Source organism: Haliotis asinina, chromosome 14, assembly GCF_037392515.1.
Source record: "Haliotis asinina isolate JCU_RB_2024 chromosome 14, JCU_Hal_asi_v2, whole genome shotgun sequence".
In the NCBI taxonomy this organism is placed as follows: Eukaryota; Metazoa; Mollusca; class Gastropoda; order Lepetellida; family Haliotidae; genus Haliotis; species Haliotis asinina.
Window position 1 is genome coordinate 47,850,014 of NC_090293.1, and position 27,355 is coordinate 47,877,368.

Sequence of the window (27,355 nt, forward strand, 5' to 3'; positions counted from 1 at the left end):
GGGGATAACACAATATAAAAATAGGCTATAGATCGCCAACAACGGAAGGTAGATCACCACACTAGAGACCAAGGGGACTTACAGTACTTTGCTACCTGCATGGACCCTAGTTGGATTTAAATCATCCCTTCAGCTGATGGCGATTGTGGGAAATTTTAGCCAAAATTAAAAGAACAAGAATACTACATTTAAAAGTCTTGGTACGTTTACACTGGCTTTGAACGATGTGGGACTTACGTACCCTCTCAGGAGGACAATAATTTTACAATACTTCAACCCCCTTTGAGGGTACAGCCACAAACAGCTCAACTTCCTAGTCTAGCTACCAAACATTAAAATACATCTATCTACAGAACATATTGTTCAGAATTCAACTAATAAATCAATTTCCTTTAAAAATCCAATAATTAAATGAGAACTAACTGTGTTAAAAAGATCTTTAACTGTTTTAACAGTAAAATATTTCTCCCTTGTGATGGAGAATTCAACACAGTCAAGCAGTATATGCTTGACCGTGACTCTCTCATCACAAGGGATACAGAACGGAGGATCTTCACCTTTTAATAAGTATTTGTGAGTATATCTAGTATGGCCAATGATGACCTCTTCAGATCTGGACTGACAACCCAAGTAGGTGTAACCAATGTAGGGTTTTATTTCATGTAATTTATTGATACCTACTTGAGTGTCCCATCTCTTCTGCATCAGATCACGGATGTAAGTTCCAATGCTAGCTGTGTAATCCGAGTAAGGAACAAGAAGTGGTGTCACAGATTTGTTGAGTGCTGCCTTGGCAGCAAAATCGGCCATTGTGTTACCAGAAATGCCTACATGGCTAGGTAACCAGCAGAGGACGATGTCGTATTGGCCAGTAGCAAGAATATTATATATTTCAATAATTTCTATTAAAAGTGGATGTTTACACGATAAGTTTTTAATAGCCTGAAGGCAAGAAAGAGAGTCTGAATAAATTATACACTGTTTATGTTTAGGGTGTCTTTAATATGGCATTTGCTTCAGCTGTGAAAATAGAGGCATTGTCCGGTATTCTAGACGATATTGTTGTAGAAACAATGACAGTGGCACAGGCCACAGCGCCACCGTCCCTGGACCCGTCTGTGAACAAGGATTTGTAATGGCTATATTTACTTTTTAACTGATTATATCCTTGTTTGTATTGTAATTCATTTGTTTCGGATTTCTTAAACACTGTCAGGGTGAGGTCAACCTCTGGCCTAACCAACTGCCAAGGAGGAGACGAAAGAAGACGGGAAGGAGCTATATTTTGTAGCTTAATGCCAGCAGCAGAAAGGAAAGGTTTAATTCGTATTCCAAGATGCGGAATAAGAGAAGTTTTTTCCCATACAAATCCTCGTAGAGAGGATTAAAAACGCAGTTGTATGCAGGGTTGGATTCATTAGAAAACAGTTTTGTAACATACTGCAAAGAAATCTTAATACGCCGATGGTTCAAAGAAGGCTCATCGGCTTCAACATAAAGACTGTCAAGGGGAGAAGTTCGAAAGGATCCAAGACAAAGTCTTAGACCGTGGTGATGAATAGAATCTAAAAGTTTCAGGTTGCTTTTGCAGGCTCCGCCATACACAACGGAGCCGTAATCAAGTTTGGATCGTATAAGTGCTCGGTATAGTTGGAGGAGGGTTTTCTGGTCTGCACCCCACTTTGTATTAGATACAACCTTCAGCAAGTCGAGGGCCTTCAGGCATTTATTTTTTAAATATTTAATGTGTGGTCGAAATGTTAAACGTTCATCAAAAATTATGCCCAAGAATTTTGCTTCTTTAACAACTGTAATAGGTGTGTTATCTAGATATAGTTCGGGGTCTTTATGAGGTTTATACTTTCGGCAAAAGTGGATGCAATTAGTTTTGGATTTTGAAAATTTAAATCCATTTTCCATACACCATTTATCAATCTTATTTAAACAAAGCTGGAGTTGTCTTTCAATTGTGTGCATGTTTTTCCCACGACAAGAAATATTAAAATCATCCACGAAAAGTGATCCATCAATTGAATCATTTAAAACTTTTGCTAAACTGTTAATTTTAATGCTAAATAAAGTGACAGACAAAATACTGCCTTGTGGGACACCCTGATCTTGAGCATAATAATCAGACAAGGTAGAACCCACGCGGACTTGAAATTGCCTGTCAGCTAAAAATTCGGATATAAATTGAGGCAGACGGCCTCGCAATCCAAAGTCATGAATATCTTTTAAAATACCGTGCTTCCATGTAGTGTCATAAGCCTTTTCTAAATCGAAAAAGATTGACACCGCATGCTGTTTGGATACAATGGCATTCTTAACGAATGATTCCAATCGAACCAAATGGTCAATGGTACTTCGATTTTTGCGAAAACCACATTGAATATCTGTGGTTAAGTTGTTTGATTCTAAGTACAATATCAATCTGTAATTGACCATGCGTCCCATGGTTTTGCAAACGCAGCTAGTGAGTGAAATAGGTCTATAATTAGATGGATCAGTATGATGACGTCCCGGTTTAGGTATGGGAACAACTATGGCATCACGCCATGATGAAGGAAATTTACCTGACGTCCAAATTTCATCAAAGATATTCAACAGAGTCTCTAAACATCATCCTGGTAAGTGCTTCAGGAGTTGATAATGTATACCATCAGCTCCTGTAGCGGTATTATTAGCTTGTTCAAGAGCATTATAAAGCTCATGGATAGAAAAGATTTCGTTATAATCTTCCCCGTTGTCCAAATGAAAATTGATGGGTTTCTTCTCCTGTTGTTCTTGGTATTTTTGAAATTTTGGAACATAATTAGACGAGGAAGAATGTCTGGCAAGCGTTTCACCCAGTTCATTTGCGATATCGGATCGATCAGTTAACAACTGATCTCCAGATTGTAGATGGTGGATGCTTGATTTGGTCCCGATACCTTTTATTTTCTGGATCATTTTCCAAACCTTTGACATTGGCGTTCGTGAAGTTATCCTTGACACATAATTTTGCCAAGACTTACGTTTATTTTGTTTAAAAATACGCCGGGCTTTAGCATATAGTATTTTATATTTATTTAAGTTATGGACCATGGGATGGCGACGGAAATAATGTTCAGCCTTCCTCCGTGCTTTCCTAGCTTGTTTGCAATCAGCTGTAAACCATGGTTTACGTATGTGAGAATTTGGAGAGGACTTTGGAATACAATCTTCAGCTATTTTGAGAAGTTCAGCAGAGAAAGATTCTATAGGATCTGCAACATCTGTAAAAGCATCAGGTGTTAGTTTATTAGTACAAAGAGTTGCATACAAATTCCAGTCAGCCTTAGTGAAATTCCATCTGGATGATGGAGGAACATCAGATGGACACACAGCTGTGAGAACAGTAGGAAAATGGTCACTTCCGCACAGGTCATCGTGAACCGACCACTCGAATTCACCCAGTAAATTGAAATCCACTATTGACAAGTCCAGACAAGAGTAACTGCCAGTTCCAGGATGAAGATAAGTGTAAGCACCATCATTAAAAATACATAAATCATTGTTTGAGAAAACTCCTCTAAGATTTTACCGTTTGTATTGATGTTAGTACTACCCCAAAGAGGGTTATGACCATTTAAATCTCCCAGGATGACACAGAGCTGGTCATATAATGCTTGAAGGTCAACCTGTTGGAGACAAGACGAAGGTGGAATATATAAAGAACAAAGAGTAAAACAATATTCAGGGTTACGCGTACAGCGACAGCCTGGAGAGGGGTATTAAGAGGAACAGGACTGTGAATAACACCCTGCCTCACCATAACAGAAGATCCTCCAGTAGCTTTATAACCTGGAGGGGAAAAGTGATGGTAAGAAGTATATGATCTCAAGTCAAAATTATCTGTAGCTTTAAGGAAAGTTTCCTGTAAGCAAAAGGCTGATGGTTTTAGATCTTGTATTAATAGCTGAAGATCATTAAAATTATTCCGAAGTCCTCTACAATTCCATTGAAATAAAGTAGTGGAAGAAGTCATGGTGGTTCAATTGGAGATCGAGCACGTGGAGAAGGTCTTCGCTGATCTGATAGCGATGGCGTGACCTCCATGTCCAGAGGTTCAAAAGTGTTGTGAACCTCTACAGGAACAGTTAAAGGAAGAGACACTTCTATGTGCTTAAGTGCCCTAGTTTCTTTCTTTTTGAGTTGTTTCTGTTGTTTGTTCGTAAGACGTTTAGGTTTGTTTACCGATGCTGGCTGTACTTCGGGGTCTGAAAGAACTTCAGGTGCTGGCGATGTAGTGGTGGTTAATGGTGTGGGAGACATTGCTGGAAGCATATGGTCAGCTTCAGTCTCTGTCTGAGTGGTAGCACCATTTCTGGCACCAGAAACACTGTACAAAACAGTTTGGTCATCTGCGACCCAGGTGATCGCAGTTTGACAGCCCTGATCAACCTTTGTACAAGGAGTAGAAACAGCTACTGCGTACGTTTTTGCAGACGACATGTGACTTGTAACTGGTAAAAGTTTCTTTGCTTCATTGAAGGATATATTGTTGGTGTGCTTCAATTTCAAAATTTGTGCTTGTCTTTCATATGCTGGACATGATTTGGAAAATGACATATGGTTACCATTGCAGTTCGCACATTTTATTTCATTTGCGCAGTTGACATTTTCATGTTTCCCAATACAACGGGAGCAAACTGGGGAGCTGTGACATGACTTAGCTCCATGTCCAAACTGTTGACATTTGAAACATCGAAGCGGATTGGGAATATACACTTCCACTTCAATGTTAAAATAACCAGCTTTTATTGATTTTGGTGAGGACGTGAGACAGAAAGTAAACAGGTATGTATTCGTCCCAATGATATCATCACCTATTTTCCTAGAGAATCTCTTGACAGAGGTGACACCCTGGGACTTCAGTTCAGAAGCAATTTCGCCTTCTGACATGTCAGCAAGACATTTTGCCCGATCATGTATGATGCCTCTGCACGAATTAAGAGTTTTATGAACAGAAACAGTAATCCCAGTATTCGCAAACTGACGAGCTGCGAGCAAATTAACAGATTGCTGTCTCTTCGCACATTCAATTAACAGAGAACCTGTCCTGAGACGTGTTGCATTTCTCACTTCACCACATATTCCAGCAATGGCTTTTGATATGACAAATGGGTTAAGCTTCAAGGGTTGTCCATCAATTCCGTCCACAACTAAAAAGTGCGGCCAGGATTCACTACTGACTGCAGTAGAGTCATCATCAGAAGATGATAAACCATCTGTTTCAGCATGTCGCCTTTTTGATTTTGATCGAGAACCAGTTAGATTGGGGGTAGCCATAATGAAGAAAGGATATTCGACAACCCTGCTCCCCACCCACCATGGAGTGTCGACAAGGACGGTGTCGAAGTGGAAACCGACTCCAAACCACCAGGGTTACAGGGTTGTTATACTCTAGCAGTACAGACACAGGTAGCTAAAATTGTCAAACAGAAGAAAAGTCAGGCTGGTTCCGCCCATGGCTATTATCTGAAGACACATAGAACCCGGAGGTCAGTATTGCCAGATTGGCCCATGAGCCACCGCCTTCTGGCATAGGACTCTAGGCACAACAACTATTTTCAAACATGAGAGTATCACAAAAATATTTCTTGGAAAAGATACAAAGATATACATAATCCACATTTGATGTTGACCATGCACAGGGCATGACATGACCAGCCGATTGGTAGAACCGGGCCAGTTCTACCTCCCGTCTAGGTGAAGTCAGGGCCAAAGTGGTGTGTTGAGCAATAGGTACACGGTTGCAGGCACCTATTGCCCTCAACCACCAGGATCCCTTCCTCCACCGACACAGGGTTGCAACCCACGGCAAACGGGTTGGTGGACCAAATATCCCCCCGGGTCCACAACGGGGGTGTCGGCGAGCTCTTGGCCTTACCCAGCACCCACCACGAGGAGGTGGCTCGCCACGGGTGCCAAATGGAATCTTGTCAGACCTTGGAAATAAGGTGAACCGCGAATAATACATGAAGCGGTAAACTGTATAAGCCATGATTTTGGACTTCTACCAGAGTTCCCAGTTCCGAGTATGCGGACAAACTAGCTAGTATAGCAGTCGAACGTGAGAGGGTCAAACGTATGCGCCAGATGGGGTCAACACGTCCATGTGTTGCAAGAACCCTTGTAGCCTTCTCCAGACTGTTGCAACGTTACGAGCAGACTTCAGGTCTGGTCAGGCCAAGAAGTGCGAGACCTGCATTTGTGGACGTTACACCTGCGAAACTGTTTCCTGACGGAAACGTCATCCGCGTCAAATGCCCTTGATCACGGTACTGGTGTCAGTCCATACACGGCGGCTAGACTCCCTTAAAGGCGGGTATTGACACCCGAACACTGACATCAGAGATTGCGTTGGGACAGCATCACAGTTGTTCATCGCAGTGACGAGAGGAACAACGTGAACGTTCTACGGAGGACACCACGTTCTCCAGACATGTTCCCGATCGAGCACATATGAGATGCACGAGACAGAAATGATCGTGAGCGCCCTAACCCTTTACAGAATAGGCAGCCACTTTCACAAGCCCTCTAGAACGAATGGTGCCACCATGTCTGACTTCTTCGGCTAGAAGGAAGATTACTTGCCTTATTGCAAAGCGTGGACATACAGGATGCTAAAGTGGTGGTAAAGAGCATTTATTGTGTCTAACTCAGTACCTGATTATCCTCAATGTGATTGAATACCTCCAGTGAACCTCCAGCACATGTTGGACGCCACGTGTTTCTGATATTGAACTCCGGTTCAGTAAAGATGTTGTTAACACCGCTGTTTTATGATTGTGTGTCTAGGTACTCTGGGTCGATGAGTGAGTGAGTAACTAAACATTTTAAGTCTCATCGGCAATATTTCAGCCATATCTCACTAAACATGCAACACGTTATAAATTTAGAATAAACCTGTACGAACCCGTCGGCGTATGGTAAACTATACGAACCCGTCGGCGGAGGACAGTACAATAACTAGAAAATCACAGAGGTAAATGTAACACTTAACTGACAGACGAAAAGAAAAAGCATACAAGGGTTTCAAGAGGTCATTGCTATTGACCCAGGTATAATCTATCTGTCATCATTGTTAATCTATATATTGTTTTATCACGATATGGCTGAAGGTTAGCATCGAAGATTTGCCTTGAAGCACCAACAGGTAGCCAGGTAGTTCGTGCTCGAAAACGTCAAAAGACAGGCAAATGTATATCAAACCTGACTTCAATGGGACCCTGGTATGGTAATCTACCTTCAGTTGTTAGCGGTCTATAGCCTGTCTTTATGTTGTTTCGCCCTCTATAGTTAAATTGTTTTAGATTTAATTGCTAGTTTTAAATATCTGTCTGTGAAAGTCTAGTCGTAGACAGCTATTTCAGCATTCTCTATTATGTATAATATTAATGATTCTCGTCACGATATGGCTGAAATATTGCCGATGTGACGTTAAATTTTAACTCTCTCACTCACTGACTTCAATGGATATTGGAAAGAGAAGACTGCGTCTGTACTGATGTTGGTGAGTAATAATGAAGCATACACCTTAATGGTTAACAATCTCTTGTTGTTGCAAAGAACGACATTTCTTTCGATTTAATCTATAGATCATCGAGTAAAAACGTTAATAATGCACAAGGACAACGCATTACCATGATTCGGTGTCATCATAGCAGGTCCCTTGAGTTCAAAGTATTCTTTGAAGCCAGAGTTTATTGCGTTTTTGGTAGACCAGACAAAGCAACCGAACCAGAGAAATACCCGCAGACACCTGAACAACGACATCGCTTTGCAGTTTATAAAGTCAGCAAGGAGGCACCTGGGGGATTCATTGGTGTAAAATCTAACACAGCTGATGGTCACGTTCAACCAGTTTCAACCTCATGATCCTCGAGAAAGTGGGGTCAAACAGTCTCAATATTGATGAATGTGATATTAAACAATCAATGAACTTTTATCTTTGAGACGCCAGTACCTTTCAACAAATAAATATATAAATTAAAAGGTGAGGAGGGTGATGTCATGCTAACGAATGTCATCATTGTGTTCATTAGAAGCCATGTTATAGCCTTAGCCTAACAGGCTTGGCCATAAAAACGTTAATCCGTCGGTCGACAAGATTGCTTGAAGTTTACTCGGTGTGCAAGAAGATAGAAGGGCTGATGTGTTCAGCAGTCAAATACGTTTTTTTCCTTACGTGTTTACAGCTCCAATTCATAGGGGTCGATTGTTCATGCATTCAATGAAACGTTATCGGCTCTATGAATTCGACGGGAAAGCCGTTACAGACTTTCAACTCGCTACGTTCCTTCATGTGGAGATGGCTGGGTTATGCACGAAAAGGTGTTCAGAGGACCACAGATGTAGGTCCTACAGGTACAAGACGAAGACGTGTTCTACCTACGGCGGTGGTTTCTCTGTTCCAACAAAGACTCTGAACAATGTGACTGAGGAGGAAGGATCAAGACTATATGCGTCCTGCGGAAGTAACTAAAGGAAGATTTGTGTTGCAATTCTGTAGAATTGAAATATCATGGGCAGTAGCTATATTCTAGAAAGTTCATTGATTGTTACGAAGGTGTGACATCCCAAAGTACCAGGTAACACGTGGTTATAATCGTTGAGGCACCCGTGGCGAGCCCCCTCCTCGTGGTAGGTGCTGGGTAACGCTAAGAGCTCGCCGACACCACCGTTGTGGACCCGGGGGGATATTTGGTCCACCAACCCGTTTGCCGTGGGTTGCGGCCCGTGTCGGCGGATGAAGGGATCCTGGTGGTTGAGGGCAATAGGGGCTTGCAACCGTGTTCCTGTTGCTCAACACACCACTTTCGCCCTGATTTCGCCTAGACGGGTGGTTGAATCGGCTGGTCATGCCAAGCCCTGTGCATGGAGTATAATTATATTTATCATTGCACACATATCATTTGGAACTGATATAATTTTGGACTCGGCTTTATTGTCTAAAACAGATTGATTTTGAAATATGTTGTTCTGAACTTTGTCTAGAGTCCTATGCCAGAAGGCGGTGGCTCATGGACCAATTTGGTGGAATTATTAATCTTTTAATTCTTCTACTGGAGTATATTATCCGAGTATCCTTGGTGCTGCAAGCTGGAGGCCCGCTTGGTTTAGCATTGTCCTTGTGATACTCCGTGGTGGGTGGGGAGCTCGGACGATGAACCGTATCACACTAATGCAGACGAACACACCCCGAGCTATACGAAACGAGGGATTCTTTCGGGAATTATTCAGGACAACTGACTTGTGGATGTAGCAGGGGCCAGCAGGGGTCAACAAGCACAGTTAAGGAAACCAATTTTACTCCATCTGTGTCCATGCGCAGTTGTTTCAAAGTTTCTAGCACCTAACCATTATCCTCTTTATCCAGATTACCAATAATTATTTCCGTTTCAATCGCCGCATGACACGGGGGACGCTAGGTGTGTTTGGAAGTAGTCCTTACTTAGTCATTCATCTTTGCATATACTTGAACCTACGAGACAGCGTGTGTATACGGTTACTTACTGGTACTGGCTGAAAAATTACCATCTTTTCTTGAAGATCCGTCGTTTGGGATGAAGTGTGTGACGCCATCAAATTGCTCCTTCGGAAACGCAACATGTGTGGACGGCGTCTGTAGGTGCGTGACGGGAACCAGCTTTGACGTCACGACTGGTGACTGTTTGATTCGTGAGTGTTCGGTATTGACGTAGTGATTGACGGTTGATAATGATGTAGAGTTCTGGGAAGCAGCCCCTATATGTAAATTATTATAGCTATTATTTTTTGAGGGGCAATTTATACACGTATAGGTATTGGCCCTCGCTGGTGGTGCCAACGCCATGTCGTGCAATGAAATTTGAAAATTTCAGTGAATTGATTCCACTGCGATCAAAATCCAGAACAGCGGTCAAAATCTGTTCAAGTTATCTAAATAGGTCAAGATGGTGTCTAAACTTTACCTACACGATTACGTCCATTTGAACGTGTACATGTGTTGAAGGAAGTAAAATTTGAAACGAAATCGAATTATCGCCACATGATTGCCCAGTTCCTTCGGTATAAGGCTGAGATACCATAAGGCTGGTGAGAGCATGAATGCTGTAACGACCTATTTCTATACCTAGTTGTAGATATCCCGCAGCGTTGTTTAGTCGGGTTAATTCCCTTATCTCTGTTGATGATTCGCAAGTATGTCAAAGTGTCGATCTTGCTTGTGTAATCTATAGCTTTGAAGCTTAGTTACATTTATTTTCTTCCTGTCGTTCCAAATTTCTGTAAACCACATTTCCTCATCTAGTTTAATTTATAAACCCCCCAAAACACACATTTCATTGTTAAAATAGCCCTCTTTACTCTATCGACAAATGTTAAAATGGGGTGAAACTTCAGTGTTTTAATAAAAGCCGAGTTGTGCTGTGTTCGCAAAGGATAATCTTTTCTTTATAGATCAGTGGAAAAGTTTATTTAGTAATCTGCTGGTAATGTCTTTGGCTGATTTGATATAAAAACGGGACGATTCAATTCTCTGCTTTACAGGACAAGTGGCCCAGTCCATTTCACCGTGCAGCGCTATCGTGGATCTATTGCGTGGAACTCCAAGGAAAAAGCGACGGGCTCTATTCAGTATAATGTTGATTTCATGGTATCCGCACATCCCCCAGATAGGCACTCACTATACCAGTATAGGTTGTACAGTAGATTCATACAATATTCTGTACACGTCATGATCCATGTCAGCACGCTGTTTATACTTTGTTATTTGGGGAGATAGCGTTCTAATTGCACTCTTGGCAATTTCATTCACAGCAAATTTCACGGTTCATATTACAACAAGTGAACTGAAACTATGAACGAGAAATCCCATCTTTCCTAAAGAGCACAATCTTAGTTTTATTAATATTTAAAGACAGTCTCCAGTTGTTACACCAGCTTGTAACAATATTCAACATTCCCCGAAGCCTGTCTTCTGTGGGGGCAATTAAGACAATATCGTCAGCATGTAGTTAAGTTAACACAAACATATCATCAACAGGTACATCATCGTTACGCTCGTCGATTTCTTGAGCCAGCTCATTTATGTACAGACAAAACAAGAGCTGCGAAGTCATGCAACCTTGCTTCACACCTGTATTTACTGTAAAGTCCGGTGATTGTTAACTCTAACCGTACACCTAGTGTTCCTGTACAGCGACTCTTTGGAGTTTAAAGTGACTGGTCTGAATGATTATTGTTATTGAATTACATGCGGTTGTTAATGTTAGTCTGCTGTGCGTCATATCATACCATATATGTATAAGCTTCTCACCAGCTGGTTGTAGTGATCGTTAGCTTCATAACCCTACCATTGTGAGAATCCACATCGAACAGTCGCTTAAAGTAATAAACAAGGAAGTTATGCTTAGCTTTTGACTCCCGAACATCTCGAATGCCGAGTAAACAAGTGGTCTGAATGAAGACACGTTACTGTCGCAACATAGTCGTAACTTTCCATTAAAGATACTCTTACTTTTGAATGGTTGCATTTCAGGATGCAGTGTATACGGCAGTGAAACCAGTACCTACGAGACATCTGGAATAGACTCTTGCAACATCAAAGTCATCACAACATCAACAATGCAGGAGTGCATTGCAGCATGCAAGGAAGAGACTGGTTTTGTGTGTATCAATGCTGAGTATAACCAAGAGTTTGACAAGTGCGCCCTCTGTGACACACCTGTTCTGGAACTCCCTGAGAGGTACTTCAAGTTTGGTACCGATCCAGGCTGGTCCCTGAGTGTACGACACTGTGCACCATAACAACACTATGCATACTGTGGCGATGACTCAAAACGTAAAGCAAAGTACTTGTCGCTGACAGACAGAGTGACACTAATCGCATTAGTTTCAAAAGTCAGTATTTTGATATAATAATGAATCAAGGGCTGGGTAGTAGGGAGGTAGAGTTGCATGATTGGATATTTTATTGCAGCTTTTGTGATTATGGCCTCAAGTATAGGAAACTGTTTCGATAACCCTCAACTTTGCAGCTTGTTTTTGAATCGTCGTTGTGCATTTTCAAGGCTTCAAACAAGGACTGACCACGCCTAAAATATAGGATGTATATGATTGGTACCAGTCCTGGTTAGTGCCTGATAGTATGATACTGTGCAGACTAGTGAGTGAGTTAAACTTTATAGTCACGTCGGCAATATTTCAGACAGATCATGACTACAACAAATTGTAGCTTCATCATAAATACATGTAAATTATACAAGCACAGTATTTGAGAAGTAAAACTAGCATCTATCTCTAAAATTGGATTCCAAATTCTGACAAGACAGTATAAAAATGGGCTATAAATTACCAACAACCGAAGGTAGTTAATGAATCAAAACAGACAGCAAGATACCTTGCAGCAACTTACTGAGAAGAGACTTTTCACATTTATGTTTCAAACATCAGCATAATGGTACTCACGTTCAGGTCATGGAATAAGAGTTTTGTGATTTGACGTGACAAAGGTAATGTTGAAACAATTAGTAGCCACTAACTATTATTATTTCAATCGGTACAAAATCAGTTAGAGACTGGATAGGAAGAATGGTCTGTCGCACTTGGTACATAATTGCAGCTCTTGCACGTAGAGTTATATAAACACCATGCTTACCGAACTCCTAAGAACTAATAGGATATTTATGTAGTCATATACCAACGGATTCGTGGATTCATTAAGTGCAGAGGGTTGTGTACTGAACTCCAAGGGTTGTGACAACACTGAAAGACTTTGCACACAAAGTTGACACCAAGGTTTTTACACCCGGTCACAGGAGGGGAGGATCGCGACACCTCAGCCTTGCTGGATTACTAGCCTGGCGCCTTAGCCAGCTCGCCCACCTATCACCTTGAATTTGTTTGATAACATGTACTTTAATGAAGAATATGTGTGAATACCCGCCCGCATTTGCTGTTACCCATTGCTGTTGTCCATGCATTGCCTGCATCAAAGGCTAAATTCAGGTCTGAAGTTTAGACAGCTGTTTCGGTCATCTTAAGCCTTGCACCTATTTTTGGGGATCGTCGCTGTACATTATATTAGTTTTGATATGATGTGTCATAGGCATTAGCAACATATTCGTTAACAGTTGATCACATGCTCAGTAGGGGCCATGCAGCTAGCAGAGGCACTGTAAGTCCCCATGGTCCCTAGTGTGGTGATCTATAGCCTGTTTTTATATTGCGTTGTCTAAATAGTGATATTAGTTATAACTTTCCATGCTAGTTTTACTTCAAACTGTGATTTTGTAGTTGTTTTACTGTCCTTCGTTGATAGATTTTACCACATGTGTATATTTCATTTAAATATTAATGTTCTCGTCACGATATGGCTGAGATATTGCTGATGTTACGTTAAATATTAACTCACACACTCACATGCTCAGACCCATTGAGACTGGTTTGGATGAGTTCCTGTCTGACAGTATACCTGTCTTTGTGACCATTTAATAGTGACGATGAGAATATAATGGAATCTTGTTAAGAGTCAGACAATATATGTATTTGTGCATTTGCGTTTTCATTCGTAATGCATCGTCAACATGTTGAAAATATTCAAGAACAAACCACACCCTACCTTGATGACCCTTTAATATTGCTGCGATATACCAAGGTGACGATACATTCTAACTCACTCACTCACCCACCTTTAATATTGACGCTGAGGTTATAACGGGATCTTGTTATAGCTAGACAGTATATGTTTTTGTCAATCTGTGTTTTCATTCGTAGTATCTCGTCAACATGCTAAAAATAATCAAGGAGCAAACCACGCTCACCTTGCTCACGCTGAAGTCCACCTTAATTCCTTTACCCAGTTTGTAGACATTAGATATTTGAGTCATGTCGATTATAGAATGTCCTCCTTCACCATGCTACAAAGCACATACTTGTGTCAGTCGGGCTAGCTGGGAAGAAGTGGGAACCTATGTATGTTACAATGGCCTCATTGCCATCTGTGATTGCAGTTCTGAAAGAAGTTGAAGATCTCATGTTTGTGATATACATACATGTATGATGCACCATAACTGAAAAAAAAACCAATAAACGTATTGCCAACATCATATCGTTTGGAAAGTATTAAACGCAAATTTACCAACTATTACATCGGGTATTTTGCTATGTTGGTAGGATCTAAGTTCAGTTCTTTGTGGGACCGATGTCTTTAGATGAAACACATCGATTTATATAACTGCTGTATAGTTCAAACACCTTTGCTACACATAAGAATCGGCACCCGTGGCGAGCCACCTCCTCGTCGTGGGTGCTGGGTAACGCTAAGTGCTCGCCAACCCCCCGCGTGGATCCGGGGGCATATTTGGTCCACCAACCCGTTTGCCGTGGGTTGCGGCCCTGTGTCGGTGGAGGACGGGAGTCTGGGGGTTTGCTCAACACACCCCTTCGACCCTTACTTCACCTAGACGGGAGGTTGAATGGGCCCGGTTCAACCAATCGGCTGGTCATGCTGAGCCCTGAGCACTAAATTGCATTGCTCTATTATATTTTGGCTTGGTTCTATTTGGATGCAATGTTGAAATGTTCTATTTTGTGTATAAGATAATAAATCAATTTTCAATTTTGTGAAAATTTGCCTAGATGCCAGTGCCAGAAGGCGATGGCTCATGGACCAAACTGGTAGGCCTTACTACTGGTGTATATCATCTCTATATCCCTGGTATCTGTCTGATGGACATCCACAGGCAGTAGGATATCGCCTTTATTAGCACTCGGTGGCGGGTGGGGAGTAGAGATGACGAAACTTAATCATACAACCATGGCTTTTCCAACCCCCATCAAAAAATCAAAACGTACACTGGAAGTTGATTCAGAGAATGATGATATGATTCCTATATCAAAATCAGTGGAGTATTGGCCCCGATTCTTGGTGATGGAAACACCTGATAAGACACCAATCAGATTAAACCCTTTTGCGGTTCCTAAGGGAATTTATGGAATTGCAGGTGATGTAAAAACTATCAAACGTCTGAGGAATGGATCTATTCTCATTGAATGTGCCAGGCGACAGCAAGCCACGAACCTAATGTCAATCGAGGAACTTGTCGGTATATCAGTGTCAGTATCTCCTCATAGATCGTTGAACACCAGTTTCAGAAATGCATGATCAAGGGGTTACGTTTGTGAAACGATTTACCAGGCGACAAGGCACTGAAACGTTCAAAACAAACACTTACTTATTCTCTTTTTCATCTCCAACGGCGCCAAAATCAGTTAAAGCAGGGTACTGCAACTTGCATGTTGAAATGTACATACCAAACCCATTGAGATGCTTTAAATGTCAAAAATTTGGTCATGGGTATAATACGTGTAAGAACAAAATCACATGCGCACACTGTAGCCAAACTTCCCATGTTACAGAAGATTGTACCAGTGATGTTAAAAAGTGCCAGAATTGTTCTGGAGCACACTCATCATCGAGCAAAGCCTGCCCAGTATGGAAAAAAGAAATGGAAATAAGTAAAATAAAATGTACAAAAAATGTTTCGTACACAGAAGCAAAGAAACTGGTATCCAATGCAGACCAGACTGGAACATATGCTTCCGTTCTCAAAAATCCAACAGTTTCCTCAGCAACAGTTCAGTGTCAAACAGATTTGACATGGATCAGTTCTGTAAATCCTGAGCCCTACTCTTCATCTGAGTCTTTTACGCAGACAGTAGATCCATTCCCAGCTGAACAGATTTCTGATTCTTCAGAACCTACTTCTGTGACACCTCCGCAGAGATCAGGATCACATAATGATTCATCACCTAACTCCCAATCTAGGAAAGAAGGGAATGGTTTAGCAAGACATAAAGACATAAAATTGACTCTTCCTCTCGCAACAAACAGACCGAGAGGATATCCAAAGGGTCAAATGATCCTGTTAAACTTTACGACAAGTTTGGATCACTGGAACGGATGGATGTTTCTGAAAACATCCATCGCAGGACAACTAGTCTATCGCCTAAAAGAAATGGGAGTGCCAGATCTCCAGTCAATCCGCCAAAGAGATGAATAGTTCACAACCTTTAATTCAGTGGAATTGTAGAGGATTTAAAACAAATTTTAATTATTTACAATTGCTGGTCCAAGACTACAAACCATCAGCTTTCTGTCTGCAGGAAACATATTTAAAGCAGACAGACACAATAAAATTACGTCAGTACAACTCATATCATTGTTTTTCTCCCCCAGGCGAAAGGGCCACTGGAGGATCTTCTATCTTGGTGAGAGAGGGAGTGATCCACAGCCCTGTCAAACTGAACAGTAATCTCCAGGCTGTTGCCATTCGAATTACATTAAATGTGGTGTTTACACTGTGTTCGTTGTACATTCCTCCTTCCTCTGGTCTTCATCAATCTGATCTTCAGTCATTATATGATCAGTTACCTAAACCGTGTGTCATCATGGGTGATCTGAATGGCCACAATCCGCTCTGGGGTGGTCTACACACAAACACTAAGGGCAAGGTCCTAGACGATTTTATTACCAATAATGACTTATGTACTTTTAATGATGTTTCAATACATATCTACACCCTGCTACAGGCACATATTCCTCACTTGATTTGTCATTGACAGATTCATGACTACTCACCGAATTCGAATGGTCAGTTCATCATGACCTTTGTGGAAATGACCACTTTCCAACTATACTTTCATTCATTCATCCAGCCGATATTCCACCTTCGACAAGATATAATTTTACAAAGGCAAATTGGTCTTCATTTGAGACATTATGCCTACGTAAAATTACACCAGAATTAATTTCGAATACTTCTGATCCGACTGAAATCTTTTCAGAAGCACTACTGGCAATTGCAAATGAAACTATTCCTAAATCCTCTACAAATCCACATATACGTAAACCATGGTATACTGACGACTGTAAACTAGCTAGAAAAGCTAGGAGAAAGGCAGAAAAATATTTCTGTAATCACCCTACAGTCCACAATTTAAACAAATTCAAGATATCAAATGCTAAAGCCCGACGTATCTTCAAACAATCGAAACGCCAGTCTTGACAGACATATGTATCTAAACTCAGCTCTAGAACTCCAGTGTCTAAAGTCTGGAATATGATACAAAAAATTAAAGGAAAAGGTTCCGGATCTCATGTTCACCATCTGAAGGAGGGTAACACATTACTAACAGATACAGCTGATATCGCAAACAAACTTGGAAAACCGTTAGCTAAACACTCTTCCTCATCAAACTACACACCAAAATTCCAGAAATTTAAAGACCAGGATGAAAAAATGAGACTTAATTTCACTTCTGATAACGGTGAGGACTATAATGAACTTTTCTCCTTACATGAATTGGGCAAGGGCAAGCACCTGATACATCAACTGGGGGTGATAATATTCATTATCAGTTATTGAAACATTTACCTGACACTTGTCTTGAAGTGTTATTATGTATCTTTGACCATATATGGACTACAGGGACTTTTCCTTCTTCGTGGCGGAATGCTGTCGTCATTCCTGTACCTAAACCTAGCCGGGATCATACAGACCCTTCTAGTTATAGGCCAATATCTCTTACCAGCTGTTTATGTAAGACCATGGAGAGAATGGTCAATAACCGACTGATATGGTACCTTGAAACAAATAATCTTATAACAAATATTCAGTGTGGTTTCAGAAAAAATAGAAGTACTATAGACCATTTGGTTAGATTGGAAACGTTTGTAAAGGATGCTATCATCAAAAAACAACATGCCGTATCCATATTTTTCGATTTAGAAAAAGCTTATGATACGACCTGGAAGTATGGAATTTTAAAAGATCTTCATGGAATGGGTTTGAGAGGCCGTTTGTGTCAATTTATATCTGGGTTTTTAGCAGATAGGCAATTTCAGGTACGTGTGGGCTCCACCATGTCTGACACGTTCGATCGAGACCAAGGTGTACCACAAGGTAGTATATTATCGGTAACGTTATTCAGCATAAAAATAAACAGCTTATCTAAAGTTTTAAATGAATCCATTGATGGATCATTATTTGTAGATGATTTTAATGTGTCATGTCGTGGTAGAAATAAGCACACGATTGAGAGACAATTACAGATGTGTCTAAATAAAATTAATGATTGGTCAGAACCAAATGGTTTTAAGTTTTCAAAAACTAAAGCCAATTGCATCCATTTCTGTCGGAAATATAAGCCACACAGAGACCCAGAGTTGCATCTTCCAGGTACTCCAATTAAAATTGTAAAGGAAGCTAAATTTCTGGGATTGATATTTGATCAACATCTTACTTTCTTACCTCATATTAAATGTCTGAGGGCTAAATGTCTGAAGGCACTTGATTTATTAAAGGTTGTTTCAAACTCCAAGTGGGGAGGAGACCAAAAGACCCTTCTCCACTTATACAGATCACTCGTCCGTTCTAAACTCGATTATGGTTCCATAATTTATGGCGGAGCCTGCAAAAGTAATCTTAAATTATTAGATTCTGTTCATCACCAAGGTCTTAGATTGTGTCTTGGATCTTTCCGAACTTCTCCTGTTGAAAGTCTTTATGTAGAAGCTGATGAGCCATCTCTAAGACATCGCCGTACAAAACTATCCTTACAATATATCACAAAACTATATTCTACCAAGTCTAACCCTGCATATAACTGTGCATTTAATCCTCTTTATGAGGATTTGTACAACAAAACGTCTTCTCTAGTTCCGCCTCTTGGAGTACGAACTAAATCATTGATTGCTGCTGCCGGCATTGATCTGGATGGTATATCTCCTTCTCGACTCCTTTCTTCCCATCCTTGGCAATTGGTGAGACCACAAGTTGACCTAACACTGACCACATTTAAAAAATCTGAAACAAATGACCTTCAATATAAACAAGAATTTAATCAGTTAAAAAGTAAATATGGCGCATACAAATTCTTATATACAGATGGATCCAAGGATGGTGATGCAGTGGCTTGTGCCACTGTTATTGGATCTAGAATAATATCTTCCCGATTACCCGACAATAGCTCTATTTTCACGGCAGAAGCTAATGCCATACTCACGGCTCTTAAATATATTAATAAGCAACCTAAATATAACCATTACACAATATTTTCGGATTCTCTTTCTTGTCTTCAGGCTATTAAAAATTTGTCTTCTCAACATCCACTTGTAATTGAAATCATCGAATTATACAATGATCTTGCTACTGGCCAGTGCGACATCGTCTTTTGTTGGTTACCAAGCCATGTCGGAATCTCTGGTAACACAATGGCCGATTTCGCTGCTAAGGCAGCACTCAACAAACCTGTGACACCACTTCTTATCCCATACTATCTTATAAAGCTACAATAAGATCTTATATCAGGGATCTGATGCAGAAGAAGTGGGACACTCAAGTAGGCATAAACAAATTGCATGCCATAAAACCCTATATCGGTCACACCTCCTTGGGTTGTCAGTCCAGATTTGAGGAGGTCATTATGCGGCGATGTCGCATTGGCCATACTAGATACACTCATGAATATATACTTAAAGGTGAGGATCCTCCGTTTTGTATCCCTTGTGATGAAGGAATCTCAGTCAAGCATATCTTGCTTGACTGTATTGATTTTGCCATCACAAGGGATAAATATTTTAATGTCAAAACAATGAAGGATCTTTTTAATGTTAATTATCATTTAATCATAGAATTTTAAGGGAAATAGAATTATTCCAAAAATGTTGAATAATATGTTTTGTAAATAGAAAATTCGTATTTTGAACATGGTAGTGTGAATTAGCAACTGCGATTGTGAGTGGCTGTACCCTCGAAGGGGGTTAAAGTAGCGTAAAATTATTGTCCCCCTGAGAGGGTACGTAAGTCCCCAAACCTTCAAAGTCAAATTTAAACTTACCATTTTATCAAACGCAGTATTTTTTGTCATTTTAATTTGGCTACATTTCCCTACAATCATCGCCAGCGGCTGAGGGGATGGTGTAAATCCAACTAGGGTCCATGCAGGTAGCAAAAGTAATGTAAGTCCCCTTGGTCCCTAGTGTGGTGATCTACCCTCAGCTGTTGGTGATCTTTAGCCTATTTTTATATTATGTCTTGTCCAAATTGTGCTGCTAGTTTTAACTTTATGTGCTAGTTTTAAATTCGAATTGTGATACTCTAGTTGTTTTACCGTGTTTTGAAGACATTCTATAATATGGACATATTCTTTATAATCATGTTTGTTCTCGTCACGATATGGCTGAAATATTGCCGATGTGACGTTAAATTTTAACTCACTCACTCACACATAAGAATTTTGCTTCCATTATTCAACCTTTTGTTACAGTGTCTATTTCAGGACAGCCATCATCCAAATATTTCTAAAATCCCCAAACTAATCTTAATTTTTATCACTACCAGAGCATACAGTATCTTGTCAGCTACCTTGTTCCCCTTTGTCACTTTCATTAATTACTGCATATGGCATTTATTTACGGCCTTTATTGGTCATCCCCCTTGGCTGTGTTTGTCATCACATCGACTGTAGGAGGAAGTGCTATTGTTTTTCTATCTGTCCATTGTTGAATCTATGTCTGTCCATTGTTGTTACAGTATAAATATATATATATATATATATATATATATATATATATATGCTCCCATCCACTCTGAAGCTGAATGTGGAGTTCATATTCCGACTGTCTTTCGACATTTTCATACATCATCAGGTAATCGCATGCATTTCAAATCAGGAAACAAAACTCTATCGATCCTTGTTCCAGATCTAACAATGCAAACTCTGGTCTTATGTTTGTTGAGAAGAAGTCACGTAATGCCTCAGATGGTTTGAACAGTGCAACTGGCAATTTAAGACTGTTTTGTTTAGGAGTTAATGTCTTGTGTTGCTTGTAAGGCCTTGTGTCAGTTGATGTGACAATTCCAACCTCAAGTCCATTTCCATCCCGAGGGACGTCACTACACTTCATACTCCCTTTCTGAAAAGTCGTCAGCTGACTCCGAGGCCATTTTAGTGCAGGTATCCATCTTGTGAAAAGGATGACATGTTTCATGCATGTGAGAATGAATAGGAAACAAGGGGTTGTAAAATAAATGTTGCGTTAAGAATTGGTCAGAAACATTCACAGAGAGAGGCCAGATGTCTTCATACCTTGCAGCTGTGCATGGTTGTTAGGCATCAATGAGTTGTCTTCTTTTACAACAATGACATCTTCAGTCAGGATGGCCAATGATCTGTTTATATTGGCTTGATAGAAATATTTACATTGCTCTTTGCTGATGACATCATTGTGTATGGTAGTACAACAGTAGGTCTACAACAACTTGTCTTTTAACTGTGATAATAACAGCTCGTTAATAGCGATAGAAGTAAAATTATTATTTTCAGAAACAGTGGCTCGTGTCGGAATTGCGAATCACTTATGCAGCAAACCCCTTACCACCGTTTCAATGAATAAATTTTATATATCGATACAAATGCACCCAGTATTTTAGCCTCGCTATATATGCAGCAAACCCTTTCTACCGCTTCTGTTAACAAAACCCATACAGCCGTGTCTGTAAACAACTTCTATATCTCGATAGAAACACACCTCACAGTGCAGATGTCAGCACCCCCCGACGACCGTTTTTGTACACAACTTTTACATATCGACAGGCATACATTCAATATTTTAGCGTCGCTGGATGTGAAAACATTTTACAGCCGTTTCTGTCAACAACTGCTATATATGGATATACATACACTCAGCATTGCAGCCTGTAATATATCGTCGATAAGCAATGGTGCTGGGCTTATCTTGTGGAAGAATCGTTATTTCAGTATGGATTTGGCACTACCTGGCTTGATCAGAACATTGATAATGTCCATGAGGTTTTAGCTTCTTTTCAACTGAGATGTATTTTCAATGATTTGCAAAAGTGGCAGGATACATTGTCACTTTATTCTAGCTAGAACTCAACTGGTCAATGAAACTAATATTTTCTTTGAAAGTCATTTAATCATAATAAGTGTTAAAAGTGTACATGTATCCCCATGTCTCCTATGAGATGCTCAAGGTATAGTCCCCTGGAGAAAGGGAGACAACTGAGTATTAGTGAAGAGAGACGGTGCTCTCTTTGTATTAATCCAACAATTGAGTCGGAATATCATTTCTGTATGGAATGCCATATTTATGAAGATATCTGAAATTTCACTGTGATTATCCAACGTTACACAAGTTCCACCCTCTACACTCCAAGGACGATGTAGCGTTAATGACTGGTCCGTACCGTTCATAACTCATGGCAAGGTGATGGGGCGTCATGATGATTTTATGGAGACTGTTGTACATTGTGAATGCCACCACCAACCGACCCTTCCTAAACTTTGTACAAAGCGACCCCTGCATGTCACGTACAAACTCATTGGCCAGCCAATCCCTTCTCATAACTTTGAAGCACATTTTAAAAATATTTATCGGTACAAAATTACACCATTAATGACCATCCTACCTCTACCTCCCCGGAACAAAATAAGTGACCCTCTTTAAATCATCATCACCTCCGCCCCATCCCAATCATAAATTATGAATGGTGTGTGTCCTGGTTGACCGAATAGAAATGACAGTAAGTGTTGTTGTTTATCACTTCGCACGCATCAACTGCTCATCAATGATGTGGATTCTTGATCAATGTGGTCAAGCCATCCATTGAGTCATCCAAGCGACATACTTCATTGTCAAAAAAAAATACCATAATTAGATAAGTACATGTGTCACACTTATTGTAGTCGAGATACATAGCGTTCACTAACATGAACGCTATGCCGCACCTCAATAGGCTGCAATGGTGGAAATGCCTTGTCGCATTTTCACTCACTCCTGACGACTATTGCGCAGGAAAAACTTATGAAAAATATATCAATGGCATTTTTGTACGTATACCTACATGTGTACCCTATTTCCACTATCAAAATATTCAAAAATAAACATTTGCAAGCCATCAAACATCTCAGTCGATCATTCGCATGTAAGCGGCGCCATTTTGAATCACGTAATGCGAGGGGATTCCCTCCCTAAAATAGTAACACACATGTTACATACCTCGCTGTTTACAAGAATCTTTCCTACATTCTTAGGTAATCATACCGATTGTGTGGAGACTGATGAAAAGGATAGCGGTGGTTTACGGTGAAGTGGCACTGTCGCTGATCCACGATATTAAATGAAGCAGAACTGCCCTCGTGGCCTTTTCATTTTGATATTTACAGTCTTAACTGGCCTTCAGCTTTCACAGCTGGCATGGCTTCTCTGGTCCAACATAACTACCCGCTTAATTTGGATCACATTAGAACACTAGAACCTATTCAAGCACTCTTCCCATGGAGCCATGACTCCAAATAACAAAAACATGCAAAGACTAAACCCATCCACCCATCCACCTCGGCCAAGGCTTAACATCAGGGATGAGATCGAACATTACCTATTTCCTATGTATGTAGCATACATTTTACAGTAGCGACTTTCACGACTGAACACTTTTCAAAGGGACAACAGCTGTGTTTATATTGCTAGCAAACGCCAGAAGCCATACAAATTATAATCAGACATACCTTTGATGGACACTGAAGTTAGAAGACATCCATGTCGACACATGATTAAGTGTTACAGTTAATAATGCATAAGGACAACTATTTCCAACTAGACATGAGCCCTCAGGTGATTAAGTGTTAACGTTAATAATGCATAAGGACAACTATCTCCATTAGTTGGTGTCATCCACAGTTGGTCCCTTGAGGTTGTATTGTTTTCTCTGACCAATGTGTCTGCAGTCTAGACAGAATACTGAAACTAGACTGTGTCTGTTCTGTAATATCATCATGGATACTGTGCAATCTCCCATGTAAACCATACCACCACTCTGTGTGTTCTTTATTTAATATTTTACCCCTGACGCTTAAGCAAATAAAACGTTCTGTTCTGTTCTAATAATGGGCTAACGTCATGAATTTGTAAATCTCAGTATACAAGACAACCGGGGACATACAACGTGTTCTATTCAGTAAACTATTTGTTCGTAAAGCAGGCTTATGTTGTTGGGTAAGAAGTACCTGTTCACTCCACGTCTGAAACAACCCATGCTTATATCTACAACTGAGGCACTTGGATGGTCAACGTTAATTTCCTTGAAAGCTCACAACTGTATCAACACACGTAGTTGTGTCTCACACGCATTAATGGGTGTGGTATTTGACATTGAAACCGTTTGGGGGAAACCGGGTAATTTTGAAGACAACATTTCTTCTGGGCGTGTTCTCAAACAAAAGAGTAATTAAGTAGTTTCGGTGGATGATGTCAATCTACTCAAAATCTTTGTAATGCATAATGTAGTTTTAACCCTCTGATCCTTTTTCGGGGCCTCTTAGGCCCGGCATGACATTTAAAGGGTGATTCTGAGTTTACCTTTGGATGTTTTTTCACATGCTTTTATGACTTTTTTTCTAATTGTATTTTATACATATTCTCTAAATTTCTTCCAAAAACTTTGCATTTTCATAATTATTAGAGCGATTTTTAAAAAAAGGTCACACTAACTGCCAAGCGGGCTTGTCAGGCCCAGTGCCTTGGCTGATTTGTAACTCTTTATACTGATATCACATGAAGTGCAGGGACTGGCATCTTTCCCAGCAGTGACGTGCAACACATTCATGTCACTTTTTTGTGCAGAACCATTTAAAACATAATTCCTACATGTGGCTTTGTTGAAATGGCTGGCTGTTCACGGCGTATCCTCGACGTTGACGCGTCTGAAAGTGATTCGGGAGATAGTTTGTATTTGCCATCAAGTGATGAAGATTCTGAATCCTCTGATACAGGAGAGTCTGACACTGACGCTGGTAAAGATGGGAGTGTGTGGTATAGTCAACCGATTACTCAACGTCGTGCACCTGCCCATAATGTTATTCGCGGTCCTTTGAAGAAAGTGATACACACGGACCACATATCGACTGAATCTCATATGTTTCAGGCCTACATTAGTACAGAAATTATAGACATCATTGTCAAATACACACATGCAGAGGGGCAGAAGACAAATGATGAGCGGGGTAAAGAAGCATCTGAGTGGCTGAATACAGATAGGGATGAGATATTTGCACTGATTGGCATACTTTTAGCTTGTGGTCATTTGAAGCAAAATATGGTGGATGTTGATACTTTGTGGAGCACATCGTATGGGTCACCTATCATAAGATGCACAATGAGTAAAACAAGATTCAGAGACCTTCTTGCTGCTCTGAGATTTGATGACAAATGTTCACGTTCCCAAAGGCGGTGCTAAGGACAAATTTGCACCAATACGTGACATCTGGACAAAGTTTGAGTTGTCCCTTCGAAGGTTTTACATACCAGGCGTCAATATTACCGTTGATGAACAACTTGTACCTTTTCGCGGCAGGTGCAGTTTTCTTCAGTATCTCCCATCCAAACCTGATAAATATGGGATAAAGTTATTCTGGGCAGTTGACTCGGAAACATTCTATCCACTTTCATGTATCCCTTATTTAGGCAAAGAAGGAACCAAAAGACAAGTTGGACTTGGACGGTCATTGACACTAGATTTGTGCAGGCCATTCTTTGGCTCTCACAGAAATATCACTGCTGATAATTTTTTTGCTTGTCGTGATCTGGCTGGTGATCTCCTGATTAATGGGCTCACATTTGTTGGAACTTTGCGCCAAAATAAAAAATTTCTACCTCCAGAATTTACATGGAAAAAGGGAATGCAACTCTACGAATCGCGCTTTGCCTTTCAAGATAAAGTAACCCTTGTACAGTACCAAAGCAAGAACAACAACAGCGTGAGGTTGATCAGCACCATGCACAATCAGCGAGAGATTGATGCTTCATCAGAGAAGAAAAAGCCAGTGATTGTGAATTACTACAACAGCACCAAGGGTGGTGTGGACACAATGGATTACATGGCCCACCAATACACAACCAAACGAAGGACAAGAAGATGGCCCCTTGTTATGTTTACAAATATGCTGGACATAGCAGGCATTGCAGCATTTACAGTGTGGACAATGAAATATCCTGAGTGGAAATCCACAAACACTAGCAGGTACATATTCTTTACTGTTTTCACATGTAAACTTAAGTCTGTACCTCATTGTTCTCCATCTATAGGTGCATTGTGTCGATATTATTCTTGCACTCTCTTACACTCTTCTCTGTAGATATATATTCTCTCATACATTCTCTCACTAACAATTGTCTATCTCTTCTGCTCACATTTCATTTCATATTTCATTCTCATATATATTCTTCCTCACGTCTGTCTCTCACTCAATTAATCCTCTCAGTGTCTCATCTTGTAAACATCTGTCAACCCTCTATTCTATTCCCTATTGCCACCTTTTGTAATTCTTTACCTGTCCCTCTATTAGTTCATAATACTTCTATGATTCCAGAAGGAGGGAATTCTTGAGGACAACTGCGGAACAGCTGATGTCACCACAGATACAGAAACGCAGGAATGAAGGAAGAACAACTGCCAATGTTTGACTTGAGATTTCCAAGATCTTTGACACAGCAGAGGACACAGAACCATCCAGCCCAAAGAGAAGAAGGAGGTGTTGCCATTGTCCATCATCCAAGGACAGAAAGTCCAAACAAAGATGCGACAGTTGCACCAGAAATGTTTGCAAGGAACACAGTACCATGAAAATTGTCTGTGATGACTGTACTCCTTGACTGTTGCAGCAGCTCAGCCATTTTATATTATCAGATGTTTAGCTTACTGTTTTATAGTTTAAATTCTGTGACAGGTTTTGGCAGGCTGACGTTGACAATGCATAAATATTGTACCTGAGTGTTCTATCAAAAGAAATATTGGAGTAACAAATATCTTTCTTTTTCATTTAAAAGACAAGCTTTATTTTTCTGAATATTACAGATAATTTGAAATTATTTTTTGTTCAGTATGGCTTGTAGCGCTCCTTTTGACTCTTGGTGGTCTTGCATTGGTCACATGTCTTGGGTGGTGGTCGCCAAGGAAAGTCAATAAGTTGTTTGATGGTCAGCCTGACGCACTGCAAAATAACATAGCTTTCATAAAATCCAATAACTGGCATACTGACATAGTTAGAGTTTATAGTCATTACAAAACTATTCATTCGGAGCTGTAAAGAGTTACATATGCGCTCTACTTACATCATCTTTCTTGTCATAGTGGGCATCATATTGGCCTGAAGATGCATCGGCAAAACGTTGTCGGACAACATTGCGTATTTCGAGGGGGTAGATTAGGGTAGACCCAGGAGTCGCAAGCTTACCACCATGCTGAAATATACATTGTAAATTTCA

At 40.3% G+C, this 27,355-nt stretch overlaps 1 pseudogene; it reads left to right on the top strand.

Annotated features, from left to right (window-relative positions):
* Positions 1 to 1,004: 1,004 nt before the first annotated feature.
* Positions 1,005 to 26,529, top strand: LOC137260854 (uncharacterized; annotated as a pseudogene).
* Positions 26,530 to 27,355: the final 826 nt, after the last annotated feature.